Raw genomic sequence first — 22,290 nt, 5'->3', positions numbered from 1 at the left:
AGAAACAGACTCCAGATTTCAAAACCAATCTTGCAGTTACCGTAAGTTACACTGTTTGGGGGGGAGGGAGAGATTGTGAGGGTGGGAAAAGCATATACACACTATGGTATAAAACAGATGATTAACGAGACCTGCTAAATAGCACCGGAGTTTCTACTCAGTGGTTCGTAATAACCTACATCAGAAAAAAGAATGGGGGAGTTCCCGTCGTGGCGCAGTGGTTAACGAATCCGACTAGGAACCGTGAGGTTGCGGGTTCGGTCCCTGCCCTTGCTCAGTGGGTTAACGATCTGGCGTTGCTGTGAGCTGTGGTGTAGGTTGCAGACGCGGCTCGGATCCCACGTTGCTGTGGCTCTGGCGTAGGCCGGTGGCTACAGCTTCGATTCGACCCCTAGCCTGGGAACCTCCATATGCCGCGGGATCGGCCAAAGAAATAGCAACAACAACAAAAAGACAAAAAGACAAAAAAAAAAAAAAAAAAAAAAAGAATGGATATATTCATGTGTATGATTGAGTCACTTGGCTGTACACCTGCAACTAATACAACCTTCTAAGTCAGCCATCATCCAATACAATCAAATTTAAAAAGAAAGTTTAAAAAAACATTTAGCAAGACGGAGGAAACTACAGAGTCTCATACTAAGTGAAGACAGTCAGAAAGAGAAGGACAAACACCAGATGATATCACTTACACGTGGAATCTAGAATATGGCACAGATGAACCTGTCTACAGAACAGAAACAGACCACAGACAAGAGAACAGACTGCGGGTGCGGCCAAGGGGGAGGGGGAGGGATGGACGGGGAGTTCGGGGTTGACCGATGCCAACTACTCCCTTTAGGATGAGGTCCTGCTGTGTAGCACAGGGAACGCTGTCCAGTCACTTGTGATGGAACAGGATGGAGGACAACGTGAGAAAAAGAGTGTGTATGTATGTATAATTTCGTCCCTTTTCTGTACAGCAGAAACGGACAGAACACTGCAAATCAATATAATAAAAAATTTTTTAAAAGAAGACAAAGTTGTGTGACTGTAAGGGCGCCTCCCTTTAAATCCTGCCCAGAGCCGCCTGTCCTTCCTTGCCCGTCAGGTTTCCAATAACGCCCGCAACGTGGGGCACAGAAATGTGTTCTGCCGTCTCCAGGCCTCAGCCTGACTCTTAAAATACTACCATGAATGTACAATTCCTTACACTGTGGAAAAAATAAAAAATAAAAGGAGTTTCCATCATGGCTCAGTAGTTAACAACCCCAACTAGTATCCATGAGGACACAGGTTCACTCCCTGGCCTCAATCAGTGGGTTAAGGATCCGGTGTTGCCGTGAGCTGTGGTGTAGGTCACAGATGTGGCTCGGATCCCATGTGGCTGTGGCTGTGGTGCAGGCCAGTGGCTACAGCTCCGCTTCGACCCCTGGCCTGGGAGCCTCCACATGCTGTGGGTGCGGCCCTCAAAAAAAATAAAAGACAAAAAAAGAAATTCCTTACGCTGCGAAGCACGAGAGAGAAAGAAAGGAAACACCGTGTGTTCTGAGACCACCGCAGGTCATCACCAAGACATCATCACAGAGCAAAGGCCACACCAGGGCGAAGAGCTGCCTAAAAAACACGTCTTTTTCTCGAAAAAGCCAGCCAGCGAGGCGGCGGAGAGGACCCGCAGCTTTGCAGTGAGCTCGGGTCATTCAGACACGTCCCGGCCTCCGCAGTGCGGCTGACCCTCAGCCTGCGTGCCTGTGTCCTCTGCGGACAGACGTGACGGAATCGTCGCAGGGCCACCTCCCTGCGGCCCAGAGGGCGTTTTCAAAGGTCGCTGGTGACAACATCCTCCCCAGGAATAGGCTCTTCCCTTCGTGACCTACGGCATCCACACCAGCATCCAAGTCATAACCCTGTGACATGAAAACACTTAACCCGGATGCGGCGCAACGACTTGCTGGCATCTGCCAGCACGACCCCGATCGGACGCTGTCGGGGGTGTTTACTGCCCGGGTCCCTGCCCTGCCACCCACGCCCTGACATCCGGTTTTCCAGAAACCAGAAGCCGCGTGCCCACGACACGCACACGTGTTCCAGGATGGCCCGCTGTGCCCTGCACGCCAGGGCCACCTCCTCACCAGACGCAGCTCCGAGTCCCCCCCCCATCCAGCGGGCAGTGTCGCCAGCGTCCCTCACCACGCGCCCAGACAGCGCCACCTCCTGGGCTGCAGGACACCCTGGCAATGCAGACGGTGCTGGGGTCAGAGGGACACGCCTCCTCGGGACATCTGACGGGACTGTTTTCAGCTGGAAACGCATGTCTAACACCAGGGTGAGACAGCGGTCTCCGCGCTGCCCTCCTGGGCCTCTCAGGTGGGTGACCTGAGCCTCAGCTCCCCCGGCTAGAATCGTCCTGCAGCTTCCCATCAGGGGCCCAGAGACGCCGAGGTGGCCCACAGCGCATCGACACATAAGTGTGCTCTCGGTGTCTCTCAGATGGGACAGGACAAGGTCCTGGTGCCCAGAGAGCTTTATCTGGTGAGAGTAAGTGTGCGTGCATGCGTGTACGCATGTGTGCACGTAAAGCAGCAGGACAGACACCGCGGTAAGTAACACAAAAACAGTGTCAGCCAAGGCGCACTGAAATCCCGCCTACAGCCCCCTCCCAGCTACAGACACGTTCATTTAATAATAAAACCACGGTAACTCCTCTATGAGGGGGCCGATAAACAAAGATACTCCCAGTTTAAAATAATCTGTTCATTTAAAAAGTATGTATCACAGACCTAAATACTAGGGTCTCACAATAAAAGTTTCTGCCCCTACACGTCATGGACCACAAGCACAAGCCATTCCCGCTACCACGCGGCCGTGCAGAGCCATGGCCGGGCACACCCCTGGGCCAACAGCCCCTGGCCAGAGAGTCCGCGACCTGGGTCGAGATCCGGCCCAGGGCAGCGCATCACACCCCGGTCACACCTGCACTAGCACAGGGACCAGCCTCCTGGATGCGTGAGCACCAACCCCGCATCAGGCAGAGGCGACGCTGGGCAGGTGAAGACACACAAAGAAAGGGCAAGAGGGGACCGTTCACAGGGACAGGGGAGCAGAGGACGAGCCTCAAGAAACAAGACGAAAGGTGCGAGCGGAACGAAGTGACACCAGGGGACAGGTGCCTGCCCTCTGAGACGCACAGAGGATGCAAGGTTAAGACAGAGAAAGAGCTGCATCACCACCTAAGCAGGTGCCACGAGGGCTGCACAAGCGCCAGGTCCAGAGCTCCTCCTGAGTCCGGCCCGCCTGCCAGCGTCTGGGAAGCAACAGCAAATGCATGGGCCAGGCCAGAGGGGCCAGAGGTCCCCCTGCCACGGGCCCAGCCCCCCCGTCCTGTCCCTGTGGCTCTCACGGGGACACCACTCGGGGACAAGAGTCTGTAGCGTGTTAGGAAGGGGCCTCTGTAAGGTCACGCGTCACACCAATGTGCTCTGTTCTGCCCTCTGGGACCAAATGGGACCCACCAAAGCCTTCAGCCCCGCAAGCTCCCAGGATCTGACGGCAGCCCCTGAAGCTCCCAGGATCTGAAGGATGCCACCTTCCCTGGGTGCTCTGGTTGCCTCCACAGCCGCAGGAACCTCAGAGGGGGCCGAGGGAAGCAGCACACCACCTGTTAACACAGCCGGTCTACGCCCATCGGCTTTACTCTGGGGTCCCTGACGCCACTGTCCCACCCCCCAGGGTGGCCAAGGCCAATTCCTGGGCGGGGTCCACTGGCATCCTCCCCTGCCACTCCTCCCCACGTTGCCATCACGCCCACGCCCTCCCACCTGCACCTCCCCCTGCCCTCCTGCCTCTGCGCCTCCAGGCCGCCCTTCTGATCAGCGGCCAGTCACTTCCACTGCGAAGCCCTGCTCAGCCTCCGGCAGAGCCCCCCCCACCCCCACCGTGCGCACCAAGCCAGCCAGGCCACAAGGATGCCACGGTGTGGTGGGCTCCCAAGCCTGAGTCCAGCTCAAACTGGCCTCCCACTTACACCCTTTAAGGCAGGTTGTTTAAGCTCAAATTCCCCAAACAAGACTCAGTGAGAATCGAAGAGGCTGATCCCGGGACAAGCCTGGCCTCAGACGTGCTCAGCAAGCCCGGGCTATACTTGTCACTTCACTGCCACTTCTGCTCCCCAGCGCTGGTCCTGCCTGTCCCCAGGCACTTGGCATGCTTCCGTCCCTGGGCTTCACACAGAGAGGAGCTCAGCAAAACCTCCCCAACAGTGTAGCGTCCAGAACAAAACAAACAGTGACTCAGTAAGCGAGCACACGAAAGCCTAAAACCAAGACGATCGAAGATCTGGTTCTGGGTTATGTTTACCTGGTTATTCATTATTGCAACAGCAAGCACTGAGCCGCTGAGAGAGAAAGAACGCAGAGGCGGAAAATGTTTGGAAGTTCACAGTAAACAGAATCGGTTTTCAAAGGAAAAGCAGATCGCCTAGGTATATGATGCTTAAGCGTATATCTACACACACACACACACACACACACACACACACACACACACACACAAAACGGTTGAACGCTCATGGCAGAGGGGCCTGGCCCCGGGCAGCCTCGTGCATCGTAAGTTGCCTCTTTGCTACTGAAAATCTCTTTCATTTTCTTTTTTCTTACATTCTAGGACCTGGCTCAATGCTTGGCATGCAAACAACACTCAAAAACATTTGTCAAACACGTGAACCTTCTCAGATGCTTCCGTTGAAAAAAATCATACTGCATCTTCCCGACCTGCTTCCACCAGGTGTCCGGTGACCTGCTGCCCGCCCTGGAGCACCACGTCCAGGACCCGGCTCCACCCAGGGCAAAAGCAGGAGAATCTGGGTCAACACGACACCCGTTTCGAAGCCACCAAACCGTTAATGAGCTTTAGCGGGATGGGCATGAAAAGATCAAATAATAATAACTTGCACGAGATAAAATAAGGCTTCCAGCTTGAGGAAAGTGCTGACGAGGAGCAAGTTTTCAGGAAGCTGTTCGGCAGCATCATGGAACAATCTACCACCATTCGACACAAACGTGGAGCGGGACCAACTGGCGGCTTCACGCCGCTGGCTCTCGCAATACTCAGAAGCGGCCCGAGACCGGAAAAAAACAGCAGGACAGACGCAGGAGACAGAGGGACAAAACTGACCCACACGGAGGGTCTGAGGACAGGAAAACAGGGGGAGGCCCTGCGATCCCTGGACACTTCCTCCAGAATTCCGCAGACAACACAACTGCAGCATGCTTATCCGTTACGAAACCCCAGGGTTTTTAAAGGCCCCTTCTTGAAAAGGGGACAGTGTGTCCTTGGCTGAGGTCCTAGCCGTCTCCCTGTGGCTGTGACCCCAACAGAGAGGACAAACCCATGATTCTGGGGGACCCTGGAAGTAACAGTTTACACCCTGAAACGGATCCAAGCCAAGCAAAAAGATTTTATTCCCTCAACAATGTTATATTTTTCTCTGCTTTAATTACTGAATCCTGTAACTGGAATTCATCACAGATTCAAAGAGATGCTAAAAATAGTCTGTTCCAGAATGTGGAATGAGAAGCATCAGGCAATTTTGCTACTAAATGGACTCCTGGTTTTTTCCCCAGCTCAGTGACTTACTCTTGAAATATATTTCCTACTTTTATCAACCAAAAAAACACAGACTACTTCAGGTACACATTAAACATTGGTGTTCGGTAGTAATTACATAAGTCAGGAAGTAAAACCTCAGACACAGGCTCTCTTTCACTCTCCATCCAATCACCCAAACACCTTTCCACTAACTACCTTTGATTGCAAGAACATAACCGCATTTACATATGATGAATGACTTCAAACAGGGCTGTGACCCAACAGGCTCCCACTGCAAACGGCAAATTATTAACAACCCCTCACAGTGGAATCCATGGTGCCACTCGCAAAGGCCTCTCACATCAACCGTCTTGCTGAATGTCTACAACCAGCCTGATGCAAACGAGCAAGGCACCAATTACTTTAACCGTCTTACAAATTAGGAGACGGGCTCCACGAGTGGCGAGTGATGAGTGACACAGCGCCGCGAGGTGGGTGAGGCGGTCCCCTACACCAGCCAGCCTGAAGCCACTCCTGCTGGTCCCGGGCAGCGCCCTCGAGGACTCACACGCTCCCGGGCAGCCCTGCCCAGCTCCATCACCCCTGCCTTCGACTCCATCAGACTCGGGCTGAGCAGGAGCCAGGTGACACCTGCCTGGTTCCCCTTCCACTGCGGGTTCGCTCTGGATGCACAGGCTCTGTCTTCTCCGCTCACACAGAAGCCCTGGAGGGGAGAAGTGGAACCATGCATCGCGCGCCGCCCACCGCAGACCATGCACCCGACGGATACGCCTGGTGGGGTCACGATGCCTCTAATCAAGGAACCATCAAGGGGGCCCAGGTCCACCTGCATCGCGGCTGTGGCCTGTTCTCAGCTCTGGCCCCACCTTCTGAGCTGCAGCGAGGGTCGGAGACCCTGCAAGTCTGACCCGGGCCGCAGTGAATAAATGCAAATTTCTTGGCAGTGACTCAAGTCGTGCCACCTCTCTCTGACTCCTCCATCTCACAGCTTTAACTCTGAGTCTTTGCTGTTCCCCGCCAGCTGCCAACAGTCCTGGTCTCTGAGCCTCTCTGAGCCCCTCTGACCCCGACCCCCTGGGTATCGATGTGCCGTCGGCTTCCCCGGCAGGACCCGCCTTGACTCCCACGTTCACCCGGCTTCTGTTCACGGCAGGAGCCACGCCGGCCGACCCTGACTTTCTAACCCACCCTCGCCTCAACCACAGGGGCCTGTGCAGGGGATGCGTGGAGCTTCCACCCCCGACCACACAAGGCAGGCAGCTTTCTCCACCTCCGGCTCGTCCCCTGGACGCCCACATCTCCATGGCGCCTCCAAGGGAGGGACACAGGGACCACGGGTGACCTGCCCGAGACCCAGGATCCTTCCTCTTCCAGGTCACCCCACCCCACGGAACCACCTCCTAAGAGACTCTACAGGCAGCAAGCAAGACGCTGTCAGATGCCCACTAGATCGTAACCACATGAGGAGTATCGTTTCGTTGCACCAAACAGGCTGAATCTTCAATTTGGCCCCAAAGAGTTATTACATAAACGCACAAAAATACTCAGGAAATCTGCACATTATCAGATGGAAATAGCAGATGTAAATGCTGCATTGCAGAGGGGTTTGTTTTTTTTTAACTACCCTGACAATCTTTACACATTCCAGAATCAGAATCTATTTCAAAGCTCTCTGGGTAACGCTAAACCTGATATAAAATGATTTCGAGAGCAATTCAACAAGTAATGGCAGCTACTTTCCTCCCCGAGGATAAAGCAGAGCAGCAGCGCTGTAACAAACGGGTCCATCAACCTCCCCGGCAGGGGGCCCGTGTGTTCAAACAGGACTGACATACACGGATGCCTCGACATTCACGGCCCCCCGGCCCCACCCCCGGCCCCGTTCACACCCTCCGGCAGCTGTGCTGTGTCTAAAGGACGAGGGAGGGAACGGCTGAGCACGTGCAGAAGAGCCCAGCCCAGGAGCGGGGGCGGCAGGAGGGAAGGGGGCCCCGCCAGGGAGAAGGCCAACCTGAGCCAGCCAGACGGTAACGCGTGACCACTAAATTAAGAGGAAAAGGGAAGAGCCGAGAATCCCTGCCACGCCCCCACCTTCACTTCACTCCAAAGGGGAGAGAGCAGCCGGGAGAGACTGCGATGGAAAGCTCGTGACTACTCGCCTGGCGACACTGAACTTGAGACGCAGGAGGAGCTCGGGATCCCCGGCACACACAGAGCTGAGCCGGGGGTGCGCGCTCAGCAGCCAAGGTGCAGAGACAGACAGACGGATGGACAGGAGCCAAAGGGAAGGAACACAAAAGGAGACGCAAACAGCACCAGAGACGCACTTCCAGGGAAGGGGCGCCCTTCAAATGCCAGAGGGAGAAACCGTGGTTACACTGGCGCTGTCCCAGGACGGCAAGAGCCTTCCGTTATTCCAATGACTCCAGCTAGTCAGTGTTTTGGTCATCTACCCCAGAGGAATAAACGCAAACGTGGGCAAAGATCTACACAAAAGGATGTCCTCCCTCGGTGTCATTCAGAACAAAACGCACAAGACAGGACACATGCCAAGCAAAGGAATTAATTGAAAGCAAATTAAGCTGGCTCTGTAACGAAGGTGCAACCAGCTATGTCCGCTTGAGGAGGGTTTTAAATTACATGATAAAAGTCTCAGGATACGAGGTTACATGGGGAAGCCCACAAAACCGATCTACAGTATCTACCTATGAAAGAGGCACCTGCTGACGACCTACTCTGTTCTAGCACCTCGGAACCAGGAACAAAACGCAGCAAGAGAAAATGATTCCTTGTTTTTACGGAGCACGTGTGTCAGAAAGGGTAGAGAAATCAGTCTGCAAGAGAAGCTCCTACGAAATAAATGTTAACAAGGCAAATGCAACAGGTAAAATAATAAGACTCTAAACAGCTATAAAAAAAATACCTGAATTTACTTAAATGATAAGATTAATAGTAAAAAGCACTTCCCGTCGTGGCACAGTGGTTAACAAATCTGACTAGGAACCATGAGGTTGCAGGTTCGATCCCTGGCCTTGCTCAGTGGGTTAAGGATCCAGTGTTGCCGTGAGCTGTGGTGTAGGTCCCAGATGTGGCTGGGATCTGGCATTGCTGTGGCTGTGGTATAGGCCAGTGGCTACAGCTCCGATTCGACCCCTAGCCTGGAACCTCCATGTGCTGCAGGAGTGGCCCTAGAAAAGGCAAAAAAAGACCAAAAAAAAAAAAAATAATAATAGTTAGAAAAAAGCAAAACAAAAATATCAATATATTTTATATATAAATATGATGGAAAATAAAATTAAAAATAAAAACAAGGTAGCTTAGGAAACAGAAAAACAAATACAGAGCCGAGCCGGGAATGGCATCTTTAGAACTGGAAAGCAGCTGGGCCCTTTGACGGCTTACCCTTCAGCAACCTCAGGAGGCAGTTTTCACAAGCTCTCACCCTTCTCAGCCTCAAGCATGAAACTCAAAAAGCACAGGAAAGCAAACCACCTGCAGAAGCCCATGCTCCCGCTGGGCTGCTCCGGACCCGAGCACCTCCTCGGTAACATTCGCTAAGGGCAGAAAATGTTAACACCGCGAGGGAGCCCTCGCAACACGAGCTGAGACGGTATCTTGCACATTCTCATTTTCATGGCAGCACAAGCTCACACACACGTGCATACACTCTCACACACACACGCACACACACACACATTCAACCAAGTCTGCTCACACATGCGCTGAACCTACTTCATGCGGCGGGGACACCCTTAAAATCACAACAGCCCAGACAGAAACCTAAGCACCAGCTCCCCAAATGCAGAATGTTTCACCGCTTGAGCTTTTGTGAAAAGCCTAAGCGAAAGGAAAGCACTGAAAATACCGACCCAAGCCGTACAATTTATTTCAGAAACACTCTGAAAATAATGACTCTATACAAAAGCACACACACCTGAATGACATTTACCCTCCAAAAAACTACCCTTCAGCAGACAACTGCTAGGCATGTCTTCATACCAAACACGGGGAAATTGAGAAAACATTATAAAAGTAAAAATACTGCGTCATTTCACAAGGGAAACTATTGGGATTCGCTGTGCAAAAAGCCGCAAAAATATTCGCAGTATTCTGTAATGTTCCCTGAAAAGTAACTACAATTTAAATGCATCTTAATTACTTGCTTTTTAAAAAGTCAGCTTTGGAGTTCTCCGGTGGCCTAGGGATTAAGGATTTGGCGTTGTCACTGCTGTGGCATAGGTTCGATTCCTGGCAGGAGGAGGAACTTCCTCCTGCCACAGGCATGGCCAAAAAAATAATATCAAAAGTCGGCTTTCAGAATGAGATATTATCTCTCCGAGATGGGTTAAATGAAGCACTTGTGCAGAGGCTGGTGACACCATAACCTCCATGACAACCACAATATAGCAAAGCCTAACCGATGGAGACCGTGCGACGCCCAGCGCCACCCAGAATCACCCTGACACAGGAAGCAAAGGAAACAACCCCTCTCCTTCCAGGTCCCACTGAACAGACACCCGCTACTTCCTCCCATCGGCGGGTCCGCCGAGCATCCTGAGGGAGCAGCTGGTCACCCGGGTCGACCCGGGGCACAGCCAGGCGGAGGGCGGCCCCTCCAGAAGCACCCAGGTCAACACCCAGCCTCCCCAAGGCCTCTGCCCCCGAGGCCCACACTCATCCCACCTCTTCTGCTCCCATCACCCCTCCTGTCAGGATCTCGCCCAGTCTTGTCCTCGATGCCACGTGTACCCACATGGACCGTTCTCATGGCCGCCAGACCGCTGCCCTGATGCCGAAGCAGGACACCCACCAGCCACCCCAACAACTTCCCAGGACGACGACAGATGTCCTGGGAACGAACCCGTCTCCACCTGCAGTCTGGCCGGCTCAGTCTCCCTCTGGGAGTGACAACGGCCCTGGATCAGACGTCCGGGTCCAGAGGCCGGGGCACCCGTACCTTCCCCCCTTCACACACCTCACATCAGATCCACAGCAACCACTGGGGATTCCAGCTCCCTGACATTAAAATCAAGTCACTTTCCGTCCTAACCCAGGCCACCAGCAGCTCTCCTCCAGCCCCCCACTCGGCCCCGCTCACCTATGACTCCGCCAGTCCCCCACCTGCTCTCCCACCCCCACCCTTCACTCCCATAGCCTGTTCCACTTGGAAGCCAGAGCAATCCTGTCACCAGGGAAGCTGGATCACGTCTCCCTTCCACCCGAAACTCTCCAAGAGCGGTTCACGGCACTCGGGTAAAAGCCAGGACCCTCAGGACGACCTCCGAGAGGCACCTGACCTGCCCGCCCTCCCCGCTCTGCCGGTCTCTGCCGTCCGGCTCTGGCCGCTCCTTATCCTTCGATGACTGACTCCTCGTCCTCTACGTCGCTTGCCATCTCCTGGAGTGCTCGTGTGTGTGTGTGTGACTAAGTTACTCCCTCACCACCTAGTCCTCCCGTTACCATAGCAACAAGGGAGGGGGCGGGGCAGGCTGCTTTGCACTATCTCGTTCACTGATGTGTCCCCGGGGCCTGGATGGTCCCTGGCACATAACAGGAAGTCAAGGGCTACCTGCTGCAAGTCTGTGCGCCATTTCGCTCCTTGTAAGATGACCAGATTTTAGGTATATTTACTGAAACTTTTCTTTGCTGATCTCTCATCCAGATCTGCCTTGTACTTTCATCTCAGCCAGACTGTGTTCTACCAGGAGATTTTTTTAGGAGATACAGCTTCTGGTTTAAGATCTACATATGCAGTTGACATCTGCAGAAAAAAAAAAAAATGATGTTTAACAAGAATCCTCAGGAGTTCCCAGATGGCTCAGCAGGTTAAGGATCCAGCACTGCCACTGCCATGGCCCGGGTTTGATCCCTGGCCAGAGAACTTTAACCACCGGCCTGGTTAAAACAAACAAACAAACAAACAACAAACAAAAAAACCCAGAATCATCAATAGTCCCCCTTTTGCCTTCCTTTAGTTTTCTTCTCAAATGAAAAAGGTCGAAATTCAAAAAAAAAAAAAAAGACTGAAGCAAAAGTTAGTAGCATGTCACACCTTTAAAGAGAAAGTGAGAAACAGCCATCTTCTCAGTACAGAAACAGTTTAAAACACGTATCATAAGTTTTACCCTTTTTTCTGAGTATGATTAAAAGGGCGGGGAGGGGGGTTCTCAGCAGAGGACCACGGATGAGGAATGAACAGGAGGGAAACCCCAGGCATCTGGGCTTCCAACCAGGAACATCCCCCAGTGTCTTGCGAGCTGCAGACGGACCGGGCATATTAACGCGAAAGCCTGTTTGTTAAGCTCTTCGGATACGGGCCCTGAGCGTCAGCTTTTCCAAAGGAACTGGCCTCAGTCACGGGGGAGGGAAAGTTACACACACGAGAACAAAGGCGTGTGCACAGCTTCCATTCACTCCTGTAACCTGAGCTAATGAGGTCACCTTCGCAGCACTGGCGGAGACCCAGGAAGGGAGGGTGGCCGGCCGGGGAACGCGGGCAGGAGCGAGAGGACGCCGCCTTACCCCCCTCCACCCAGCTCAGCCCCCGAGGCACGGCCACCGTGCCCGCTCCCTGAGGCTGAAATCCAAAGGCACACCTGGCCAAGCTGGGCGCTCTCGTCTGGGTTCAAGGCAGTCCAGGGCACCAGGACCGACTCCACCCCCACCTCCCCCAAGGGACTATTCTTCACTGAGTTTCCAGAGAAGTACCCAGAGAAACCGGCCCAGCCCTGAGGGGCTTTGGAGAAGTAAAGGAATGGAAGATTCAAATACCAGATCCGTGCACACCATCCCAAGGTGTCATCAGGTACCAATGTGACCTGCTCAACTATCCCGAAAACAAGACGCCTGGGACCCGCGCACCTTGCACAACACCCCACCTGGCCGGCATCTCTAACCTTCACCGGACGTGGCCCCTTGAGACATCGGCGTCCAGGCCACACTGTGCCTGATGCCTGCGGAGCTCCGAGCGCTGTCAGGACACTTCCGCCCAACACCCAGCTTCCTTCTGAGCTCTGCTGGCACCTGCCAGCGCCCGCAGCCCACGCCAGTCCCGAGCTGAAGCGTTTCCAGTGCTGTATCTGATGCCTGACAGAATCACCTCAAACGTCTCCCCAACGACTCCTCTCACGAAGCAGAAGCCTCCCTGCAGCCCAGCCATTCGGTGGAAGAGAAGCCCATGCAAAGGAACCTGGACCTCGCGTTCAGGAAATGCAAATGCATGCAAATGAAATGCAAATGCATGCCCATGAAAGCCACCGAAGGTGTGATACACTCTTTTCACTTACGGTATCAGCAAAGGTGCCAGGATGGGAGGCACAGGCACTCTTTCCCGTTACTGGTACACGTACAAGCTATAAACTGAGCGGCTTTAGACTGCAGAGGGTGCTCAGGAGCCCATGAGAACCTAAGGAAAAAACACATATTTCCCCAAACGTCATCTGAGATGGACAAGCTGAAACAGAGGGCCGTCTGGGGTGCTGTTCATCTTCAGTGGAAACAGGCAGGGTCAGTGTGGCCCTTTAAGCCCTGGACTCTGTGAGCCCCCGACCCCCCCACTTCCTGGCCACAGCCCATGGCACAGGGCAAACAGGACCCCCAACGGGTTGGGGGGCTTCCCTCCCTGGCATGGGCATCTGACACTGATGCCAGCTGACTCTTGACGTGCTGGAGCGAGGGGAGCGAGAGCTCCCCACCAGGGCTTTACCCAAACGAGCCCCGTGTTCCCGGCCCATCCTACTCCAATCCGGCTCGGCAGCTGCGTTCCCTAAACCGTCTTTCAAGTGCAATTTTTCAAATTCATACTCGAGGATTATTTTCTACTTACATTCTTGTTTTTCCTCAACTCCCTTCTCTAATCGTTCTGATTTCATACTGGTGATCTCAACCAGTTTATCTGGTACTTACTCCTGTGCAAAAACATGAACTCTATTTTTTAAACAGCTTGAGTCGGGGTAACTAGAGTCATTGAATCCCAAACCTCCCCCGCTACTTCGGAATATTACCCCGACAGGATTAGAGGCTTCCTGGTAAATCTGTAGGTGTCATTCTTTTAAGTCCTGTAACAATTTTTAAAATCTATGAATCCTGAAAGTAATTTTCGAAAGGGGACCAAAAAAAAAAAAAAATTGTCGTCTCCTCATCTGAAAAACTCAGGTTAATTTAACAATAAATTTAATGGTATCTGCCCTTCGCCAACAGATGAAGCCCAATTTTCTCTCGTCATTTATTTGTTCTACGATTTTCCAACCTGTGACAGAATGACACCGACTATCAATGGGATCTGCCCTTGAAAATGTAAAATTTGACTTCTGAGAAAGTCAAACTGTCTTCTCCCAAATCATTCGGTCCAGAGCCTCTCGCCCAACCTAACAATGAACACTCCGAAAGGGGAGAAGAAAACATACATCCTTATTTTAATCACAATTGGCAACTACGGCAACACAAAGAATTCAAGCTTTCACAGCACTTAATTCTGCTGAAGATGCAATCATGCTACGTGCTTCGAAAATAACGCACTCCCCCATCCTGTTTTTAGAGGACTTTGAAAATCTAGACAATATGCTTCCTTTCAAAACACCAACTGCTTACAGAGCAAAAGAAAGAAACAGACACACGATCCTGCCAAGAACCATTTCGGTAGTTTCTCAGTGGAGTGGCCCTTTCAGCCGCTACAAAGATTTAAATTCAATCCTTGATGGGACTGATGCTAGACCTTTCATATACTTAGAACTGAATCGCAGAACAAAAAAGAGCTTAGAGGACTCTAACTCGGTGGTTCCCAACATTGGCAAGGATGGGGGGCCCCGCTGCAAAGCTAAAAAATGTTAAGGATTCTTACAAGAGTTGTGTCTAGTGACTGAGAAAGAAAAAGCTGTGAGTACATGGGCATTCTTTAAAAGCCCCTGCCAACACCTGCGAAATAGTAAAGTCACGAGTCTAAATTTTTTTTTTTATTATTACAGAGCCAGTGAATGTCAGAAAACCACATCTGTGATGCAGATACACAGGGGGCTGTAAGAACCTGGAGTGCCATTCACCACAGAGGGGGGTTTTCTGTAAGTCTCCCCAACAATCCTCTTGGGAACAAGACAAGCCGATGCGAAAGTTCTGATGGGAAAACAAGCAAAGACGCAGAGAGCATCCCTGTCAGACACGGAGATGCCTCAAAGCCACGGTAATCAAAACAGTATGGGGCTGGTTTCCTCGGAAATAAACCTCTAACGGGGTCAGACTAGAAAATGACAAGCACACACCCAGGAACTCAGTGCGAAATGAACGCGGTGTTTCCAACCACAGGAGCAAAGATTATTCATTAAATGCCCCTGGAGCAGTTCGTTCCAAGGGGAGAAAGAAAAAGCAAAATCGAGGCCTTGCCAACCCCTGATACCCAAGGAAGTTCCAAACCCGAAGAAACAGAAAATGTTTCAGAAACTTCCCTGGCATGGGAAGAAGATCTTTTGAATCATGACTGAACAATAGAAGCCAAATGTTAAACTGCTTGAAAAAAATCAGCAAGGACTTCGTCACAGAAAATTCTATCCACCGAGCCACAAGCGGGCGCGAAGGGCAGCCCTCGGAGGACCGACGGCCGCTGTAACCGGCGCAGACACTAAGCTCTCTGCCACGAGCACCGCGCGCCCTCTGCGTGCCACACAACCCCAGAGCCCTGGCAAGGGAGTGGGGAACCATCAACAATTAAACCTCACCGAATCCACGGAAACAACCTCAAACCATTCTTTCTTGCCTCGGCCGATGCCCAGAGGTTCCGCCGGCACCATCCCCGTGGCCACCTCCACGGACACTGGAGACCACCCGCCACGCGCTACGTCTCTCATCAGGCAGCTGGGGCCACGGCCTCGTTCCAGCGACACACACACACATGGCAAAGCAACAAGCACGTGGTCAGAAGCAGCTCGCCCCCGGGTCGTGCGGTCCACAAGTCAGCGTGCAGGCACAGCCACCAATGTCAACGGACCTCACTGGGCACCTGCTGTATGCAGGCTGTCGCGCCAAATGCTAAGATGAGGAGGGACCAGCCTTCCGACTTCCAGAAGCTTGCGCTCTAACCTACTGGTCCCAAAAAACCCTAAGGAAAGGATGCCCTCAGCAACAGCAGCAACGCCTTATGTCTCAATCTTCATACCTCCTCGTGCGACCGAATAAAGCGAAATGACGTTATCTAACACAGGGCTGCAAGCACATCCTACCTCACCACGTGACTCTTTAAGCTGAGTGGATGGGTACAGCTACGTGACGCATCCCAACCAGAAGGTTCCAGGTAACAGCCTTTCAGCCGAGTGGGGTGCTCTGGCCACAGGGCAGGGGAGGCAGCTGCCCATTCGGACCACTGCTCAGCACCCTCCTGGCCCCGAAACCGGGCAAAGGGCTCAGGCCCACTGACCCCTTTACTCTGATGCTTCTCCAAGTTCTTAGCACCCGTTCTTTCCCCCTGACAGGAAAACGTTATCTGTTACAATTACACATTCGCTCACTTCTGTCCATGTTTTTCAGTTTGTCTTCCTTTTTTGCCTCCCACGCTACCGCTTGGGAGAAGAGTGTGTATTTTATGCTGGAAGCGCTGATTCAGAGGAGTCTGCTCCCCGCCTCTGTTTCGATAGTACTCTCAGAATTATCAAAGGAGGACCTGTTACCATTTTTTCATTTCACAAAGACTCTGAAACAGTTCTGACTTCCTGTTCGGTCCTCTTCAGGGCAATTCTGACTTGGTAAGAGATTCCAGAGCCTCGTGCCCTCTGTGAACCTTCAACACACAAGTACTAGCAGGTGAAATGCCCCCATAATTACCTCGCGTGTGTCTGCACTGCCCATGCGGGTTCCCCAGATAACGGAACATAAAACTGAATGTACTTTACAGGTTCCTTATTGTAAGTTGAGAAAATGAGTGAACTCAAGACGAAGCCTCCTTTTACCTGTGATTAGGAAGAAACGAGTGAAATTTTAAGTCAACTGCAATAAGCCATTCTTAATCATTTCTGTCCTAAATAATTCTTTGGTTAACCATCAGGACTTTCAATAGACTGCAGAAAATACAGACAACATAGCTTAGGTTAACAGGGGCCGCAGAGTCTTCATTCCAGATCCTAGGACTACTGTTCACTGCCTGGGACTGGAAGTTAAAGTTCCACTTTCACTCTAGAAATAAGCACTCCATGGAAGTACTCTTAGCACGTATTTCCTGTGAATTGTAAGAAGACGTCCTCATTTGCCACAGTCAGGGATTTTCATAGGAAAGATGGTTAAAATCCTGAGATGCTTCGCTTGCGTTCCAGCAGAAACCACCAGGCCTCCACACCACGGACGAGGAACAGGCTCCCCCGTCTGTTCACTTACTGGTCCCTTGTGACGACTCCCTGATGAAGTGCCTTTGTTGGAATGCTCGCTGTATCTCCATCATCCTGCAAAACCAAGTGTGTCTTTTTCTTTCGGGGGGGGGGGGGATGGCAGGAGAGCATCAGAGGTACCGCTGAAGAGATATAAGTAAACATGAGGCCGCAATGCAACAGCTTCCAGGAGGTCAGAACTCAGGGCTCTGAGCCCAAAATGCGCTGAGTTCTTGGAGCTTTCTGAGCGAGTCCCGTCCCTGTGGGCCTTGGGCTTCTGCACACAAACCTTTCTGGGCCTCTGCGCTCCCCAGGCCTGTCACCATCTGTGGCTCCTTCTACCTGAGGACACTGAGGTCTTGACACAGCCTCCCAACTCTGAGAGGAAACGTCAAGAAAGCACACGTGGCTTCAAAAGACTGTCACAGCGTTAAGAATGGGGAAAGAGATATTTATAAATGTAACACCCAAGGGTCGTTTAAAGACTGCCCAAGCCCACCTACCAGTGTTTTCAGGGCCACTTTTCTGAAAAATTGCTCAAAGAAACAAGAATCCAATTTGTAATTTTTTTTTTTTTTTTTGGCTTTTTAGGGCCACACCCACAGCATATGGAGGTTCCCAGGCTAGGGGTTCAATCGGAGCTGCAGCTGCCGGTCTACACCACAGCCACAGCAACGCCAGATCCGAGCTGCGTCTGCAACCTACACCACAGCTCATGGCAACGCCGGAACCTTAACCCACTCAGCGAGGCCAGGGATCGCCTCATGGATACCAGTCAGATTCGTTTCCACTGAGCCTCGACGGGAATGCCTCCAATTCACAATTTTAAAAAATACTCTGCAAGTGAATAAGGAATCTGTAGTGAAAACACCACCTAACAGAGAGGAACGCCGCTTAGGTCTTGGATCACTGGGCCCTGCTTCACCCTCTCCTCTGCATCTTCCGTGCACCCATCCGGGGCACAGACAGGAGAAGCGGACGTCCCCCCCCCCCCCCGATCAAGAACCACCCCAGCTATACACCTGCTGCGTGTGACCCAGGAGAGCCCGGCTGTGTCTCACCCACTGGGGAAAAGAATCCGACTTTTTCCAATCCGTGTGCCTCTCCGCTGCCACCGGACCCGGACCCTGCTCGAACCAGGACATCTGAATCAAAAGCCCCCTTAGAGGGGGGCTGTAAACACCAAACCCGATCCCATGATGAAGACACCTCCCAGGCAAATCCTGAGACGTGCACCCCGACGACCGCGGACACCTGCGTTACGAACCTAATGCTGTCGGCGCCACCTGTCAGAGTTGCCACCCTCTTCTCAAAGACCCCGGGCTGCACATCCCTCACTTGGCATTCATTTCTTTCTGGCCCGTGTTCCAACAACCCCAGAGGTGCCGGTCACCCTTTCTCAGTGACTGCCTCTACCCTCAAGGCACCTACCCTACGACCTACCCCCCACCCCCGCCAGCGTCAAGAGGACCCGAGGCCGCTGAGCCCCCCTCCAAGGTGTGGTCCCCGGATGCCCGCGCAGGTCTGAAGGTGCCCTGGGAATTCTCCTGCTGTTGCCGCTGTCCTCTAGGCTGTCAATTCGTGGATGACTTTCTACTCAGCGCAGAACCCAACCCTTATTCACCATCCCGCCCGCCTTTACCCCTTCCACCTGCTCCGCGGGGTCGGCACTGTTTTCAGAGGAGGAAATCAAGGCTCACAGAAGTGGAGAAGCGGCCCCCAGAGCACATGGCTAACAAACCGCAAAGCCAAGAGGTGACCCCAAATCAGCCTGGCCCCAAACCCCTGCTCCTGCCTGGGTCGCAGCTCCGCCGCCTCAGGTCTGCATTTACGTCCAGTCCACCGCGTTCCTGAGGGCAGCGCGGCATGGGTTGGAAGCAAGGGGAAAAGAGAGGGAGAAAAAGAAAAGCAGCCGTCGAGGAGCTAGAACTGAGACGCGCGCATGAGGCCTCCCTAAATCCAGGGCATCTGCTTCAGCGGGACCCCAGACGGGCCCAAGAACTTGCAAAGGGGAAGCTGGGGGGTTACAGAATTCGGCCTCCGCGAGCCACACGCCCACCAACGACTCAAAGAATGTCTTGGCGTTTTCGTCGTGGCTCAGCAGGAATGAACCCAACTAGAATCCAGGAGGATGAGTTCGATCCCTGGCCTCGCTCAGTGGGTTAAGGATCCCGTGTTGCCGTGAGCTGCGGTGCAGTCGTAGATGCAGTTCGGATCCCACGTGGCTGTGGCTGTGGCTGTGGTGTAGGCCGGCAGCTGCAGGTCCCATTCAACCCCTAGGCTAGGAACTTCCACATGCCGCAGGTGTGGCCCTAAAAAGACCAAAAAAAAGGGCAAGAAAGAAAGAGGCTTTACTCCTGATTCGAAGACCCAAAAGCAATCTCAGCCAACACACTGGAGCCCACAGCTGCAGACATCCTACCACACACAGGGGCTGCACCATCACCCCTGCATACGCCCCTTTCTTCAATGTTCCACAAGGGCCCTCTGATCTTCTGATACCAGAGCGTAGCTGCCAGAGAGTCAAAGCCAAGGGCTGTCAAAGAAAGAACCCCTAGTCAATGGTCATGAAAAATAAAAAGCCAAGAAGCTCTGACGGTCCTCCATTGATAACTAACCTGGAGCCTTGCCACAGAGCAGTGGGTTCTATAACCTTTTTTAAACAAAATTTTGGGAGTTCCCGTCGTGGCTCAGTGGTTAACAAATCCCACTAGGAACCATGAGGTTGCGGGTTCGATCCCTGGCCTCACTCCATGGGTTAAGGATCTGGCGTTGCCGTGAGCTGTGGTGTAGGTTGCAGATGTGGCTTGGATCCTGCATTGCTGTGGCTCTGGCGTAGGCCGGTGGCTACAGCTCCGATTAGACCCCTAGCCTGGGAACCTTCATATGCCGCGGGTACGGCCCTAAAAGGACAACAACAACAAAAAAAAGACAAAAAAACAACAACAAAATTTAAACGAAATTTTCACCAGCACACCAAGCTGGGACTAGAAAGGGACTCACTGGTTAGGACCAGAAGGAAGGCTTCTAACTGGGGTCTCTAACTCCTCTGCCCCTTGGCAGGTCCCATGGGGACTATTCCTTGTCCTTCCGTGACATTTTCAGCTGAGCCACATCTCCTACTGGTTCCTTTGACCACCCTATGAATTGGAAAGTCTATCCCTTATTCTCCTTCCAGGAGGAGCAACTATCAGCAAAAGCAAAACTCAGGGTAGCAGCCGATTAAACACATGCATGCATATTACATATGCATTCGGGAAATCTCAGCACATTCAGAAAACTGAAACTAACTGCAGGAACGGACATCTGGCAGCAAGGAAGTATTAGTGACCAAAAAATAAAAGCTCTAAAACTATGCAAGACTCAACAGCGGGAGCATTAAAACCCAGCCGTGGGACAGAGCACGGACTGTGTATCAGGAAGCGGGGAGGGCACATCAAAAAGCTTCGTCCCTCCACTCCCCTGGGTCTCTTTTCACTCGACGTTCCTAAGACGTGGTTTAACCAGCTGTGTTCACATCCCCAATGCTTCAGAAATCCGGGAACTTAAATTTAAAGGAAATGTGCTGAATCTTATGGCTTATTTTAGTACTTTCATGAGGAGACCAGGATAAATCAACTTTCACTCAGTTTAGAACAGAAATCACATTCCATCCATCCAGATAAGGAAGAATTCCTCATTTCGCCACCAGCCAAGGCCTGCAGCACAAACATAATCTTCAAAAAAAAGAAAAGAAAAGAAAAGAAGGGAGGGAGGGAGCCCAAACTATCAGAAATAGTTTGAGGCTGAATCATGGGGGTGGGGGGATTCAACAAGCCCCAAAATGGGGAGTTCCCGTCGTGGCGCGGTGGAAACGCATCTGAGTAGGAACCATGAGCCTGGCTCAGTGGGTTAAGGATCCGGCACTGCCATGAGCTGTGGTGTAGATCACAGACACGGCTCGGATCCCGTGTGGCTGCGGCTGTGGTGTAGGCCGGCAGCTGCAGCTCCAATTCCACCTCTAGCCTGGGAACTTCCATATGCTGCAGGTGCGGCCCTAAAAAGCAAAAACAAAACAAAACAAAAGGACCAAAATGTACAATGTACTTTATGAAATTAGCACTTGAGAAATAATAAGCTGAATGCTAACTGGACCTACAAAAGAATACGAATCTGATGCTTGGCCGCTTCTCCACAAAGCCTGTTAAAGTGGGAGACCATTCACGAGGTTCTTTCGGATGCTCCTGACAAAAATAGAAACTGCACATCTTTTTAAGCTTCATTGCGCTACAGCACTTCTGAGGGAAAAACAACAACACGAAAGCCCACTTTTGGGACACCCTCGTATTAGTAAAAATCTATCCTAATGTTTTCTAAAAGGAACAACTCAAGAGGTGATTTTAAATGCAATCTTATGTACTGGAAAGCCAAAAATACACAGGCAATTACTGGAAATTGAGGCAGCTCTAATGTCCAGACGCTAAGGTTTCAGAAATGCAGTCAATCTTGCAATCACGTGTTTTTTCGGCATGAGGCACCTTCATTTTTTTCTGGGCGCAATCAGCGCACATGCCAACAGCTGGGAATGTTGTCTCCCAGAGGAAAAAGGTCACTCAAGGCTACAGGTCAGGTCTGAAGGTCGCATCTGAAGGTCACGGTGAGGTGCAGAGCCAGGGGGGCGGCATGCAAAGAGAATCATGTTTTTCCTTCATTTTCTCCCCCAAGTTGGAAGAAAGCAAAAGTAACGGTAAAATAGGCGAGGTGATGGTATGTGTGAGATTTTGTTATGTCTGCAAAACAATCCAAAATCCAAATGTCTCCTCAGGAGAGGAGAACTATCATTCCCAACCTTCTTCCCTACTGTTGGCGCTTCAACTTAGCATCTGTCTGGAGTCAGACTCCTCACCTATACAATCCACGGAGCATTCCAATACTGGCATTTCATTTGCCTATCATCCAGAGTTACTCAATAAGAGGGAGGCAAAAAAGTAGTTCTTACAGTTAAAGAGTGTGCTTACAATGCACTGTGATCACCCTCAACCTGGTCTCTCTCTCCTTGTCATTTTACCATTTTCCCAATAGAAAGATGGTCACAAACAATCGTCCTTCTAAATGTTTAATTTTTAACAATTTTGAGGTTAAATCCTACCTGGATGGTAGGAGAGCAACAAAACCGACAAACCCTCAGACGTAGACTGACCGTGGAAAAAGAGGAGCGAGGTCACAAATTAGTAAAAGCAGGACTGGCAGAAAAAAACAGGGATCACTATTGACCACAAGGACTCAAGGGGCTGCTTATGCCGCCAAACTAGACAACCAGACAACTGAGACGAAAAGGAAAATTCCTGGAAACATAAACATTCACGCAAGCGACTAAAAACAA

At 51.9% G+C, this 22,290-nt stretch overlaps 1 protein-coding gene across 7 annotated transcripts in view; it reads right to left on the bottom strand.

The window, feature by feature from the left end:
- WASF3 (WASP family member 3) overlaps window positions 1-22,290 on the bottom strand; it is a 105,161-nt gene that overhangs the window by 70,330 nt on the left and 12,541 nt on the right. For 2 of the 7 annotated variants that reach the window (XM_084981279.1, XM_021065503.2), the window contains one exon: window positions 11,156-11,347. The exons of the other annotated variants lie outside the window; for them this stretch is intronic. The gene's annotated coding sequence lies outside the window, so the exon portion shown is untranslated. Of the gene's footprint in view, window positions 1-11,155; window positions 11,348-22,290 lie in introns of those variants that run through there. 7 annotated transcript variants of the gene reach the window in all.

The sequence above is a fragment of the Sus scrofa genome, chromosome 11, assembly GCF_054392235.1.
Source record: "Sus scrofa isolate SSC_HxYL_T2T_F1_AM1 chromosome 11, Sscrofa_HxYL_maternal_Yorkshire_Landrace_v2.0, whole genome shotgun sequence".
Taxonomy (NCBI): domain Eukaryota; kingdom Metazoa; phylum Chordata; class Mammalia; order Artiodactyla; family Suidae; genus Sus; species Sus scrofa.
The sequence above is the reverse complement of the archived record's forward strand: the minus strand, read 5'-3'. Positions and strand labels throughout refer to the sequence as shown.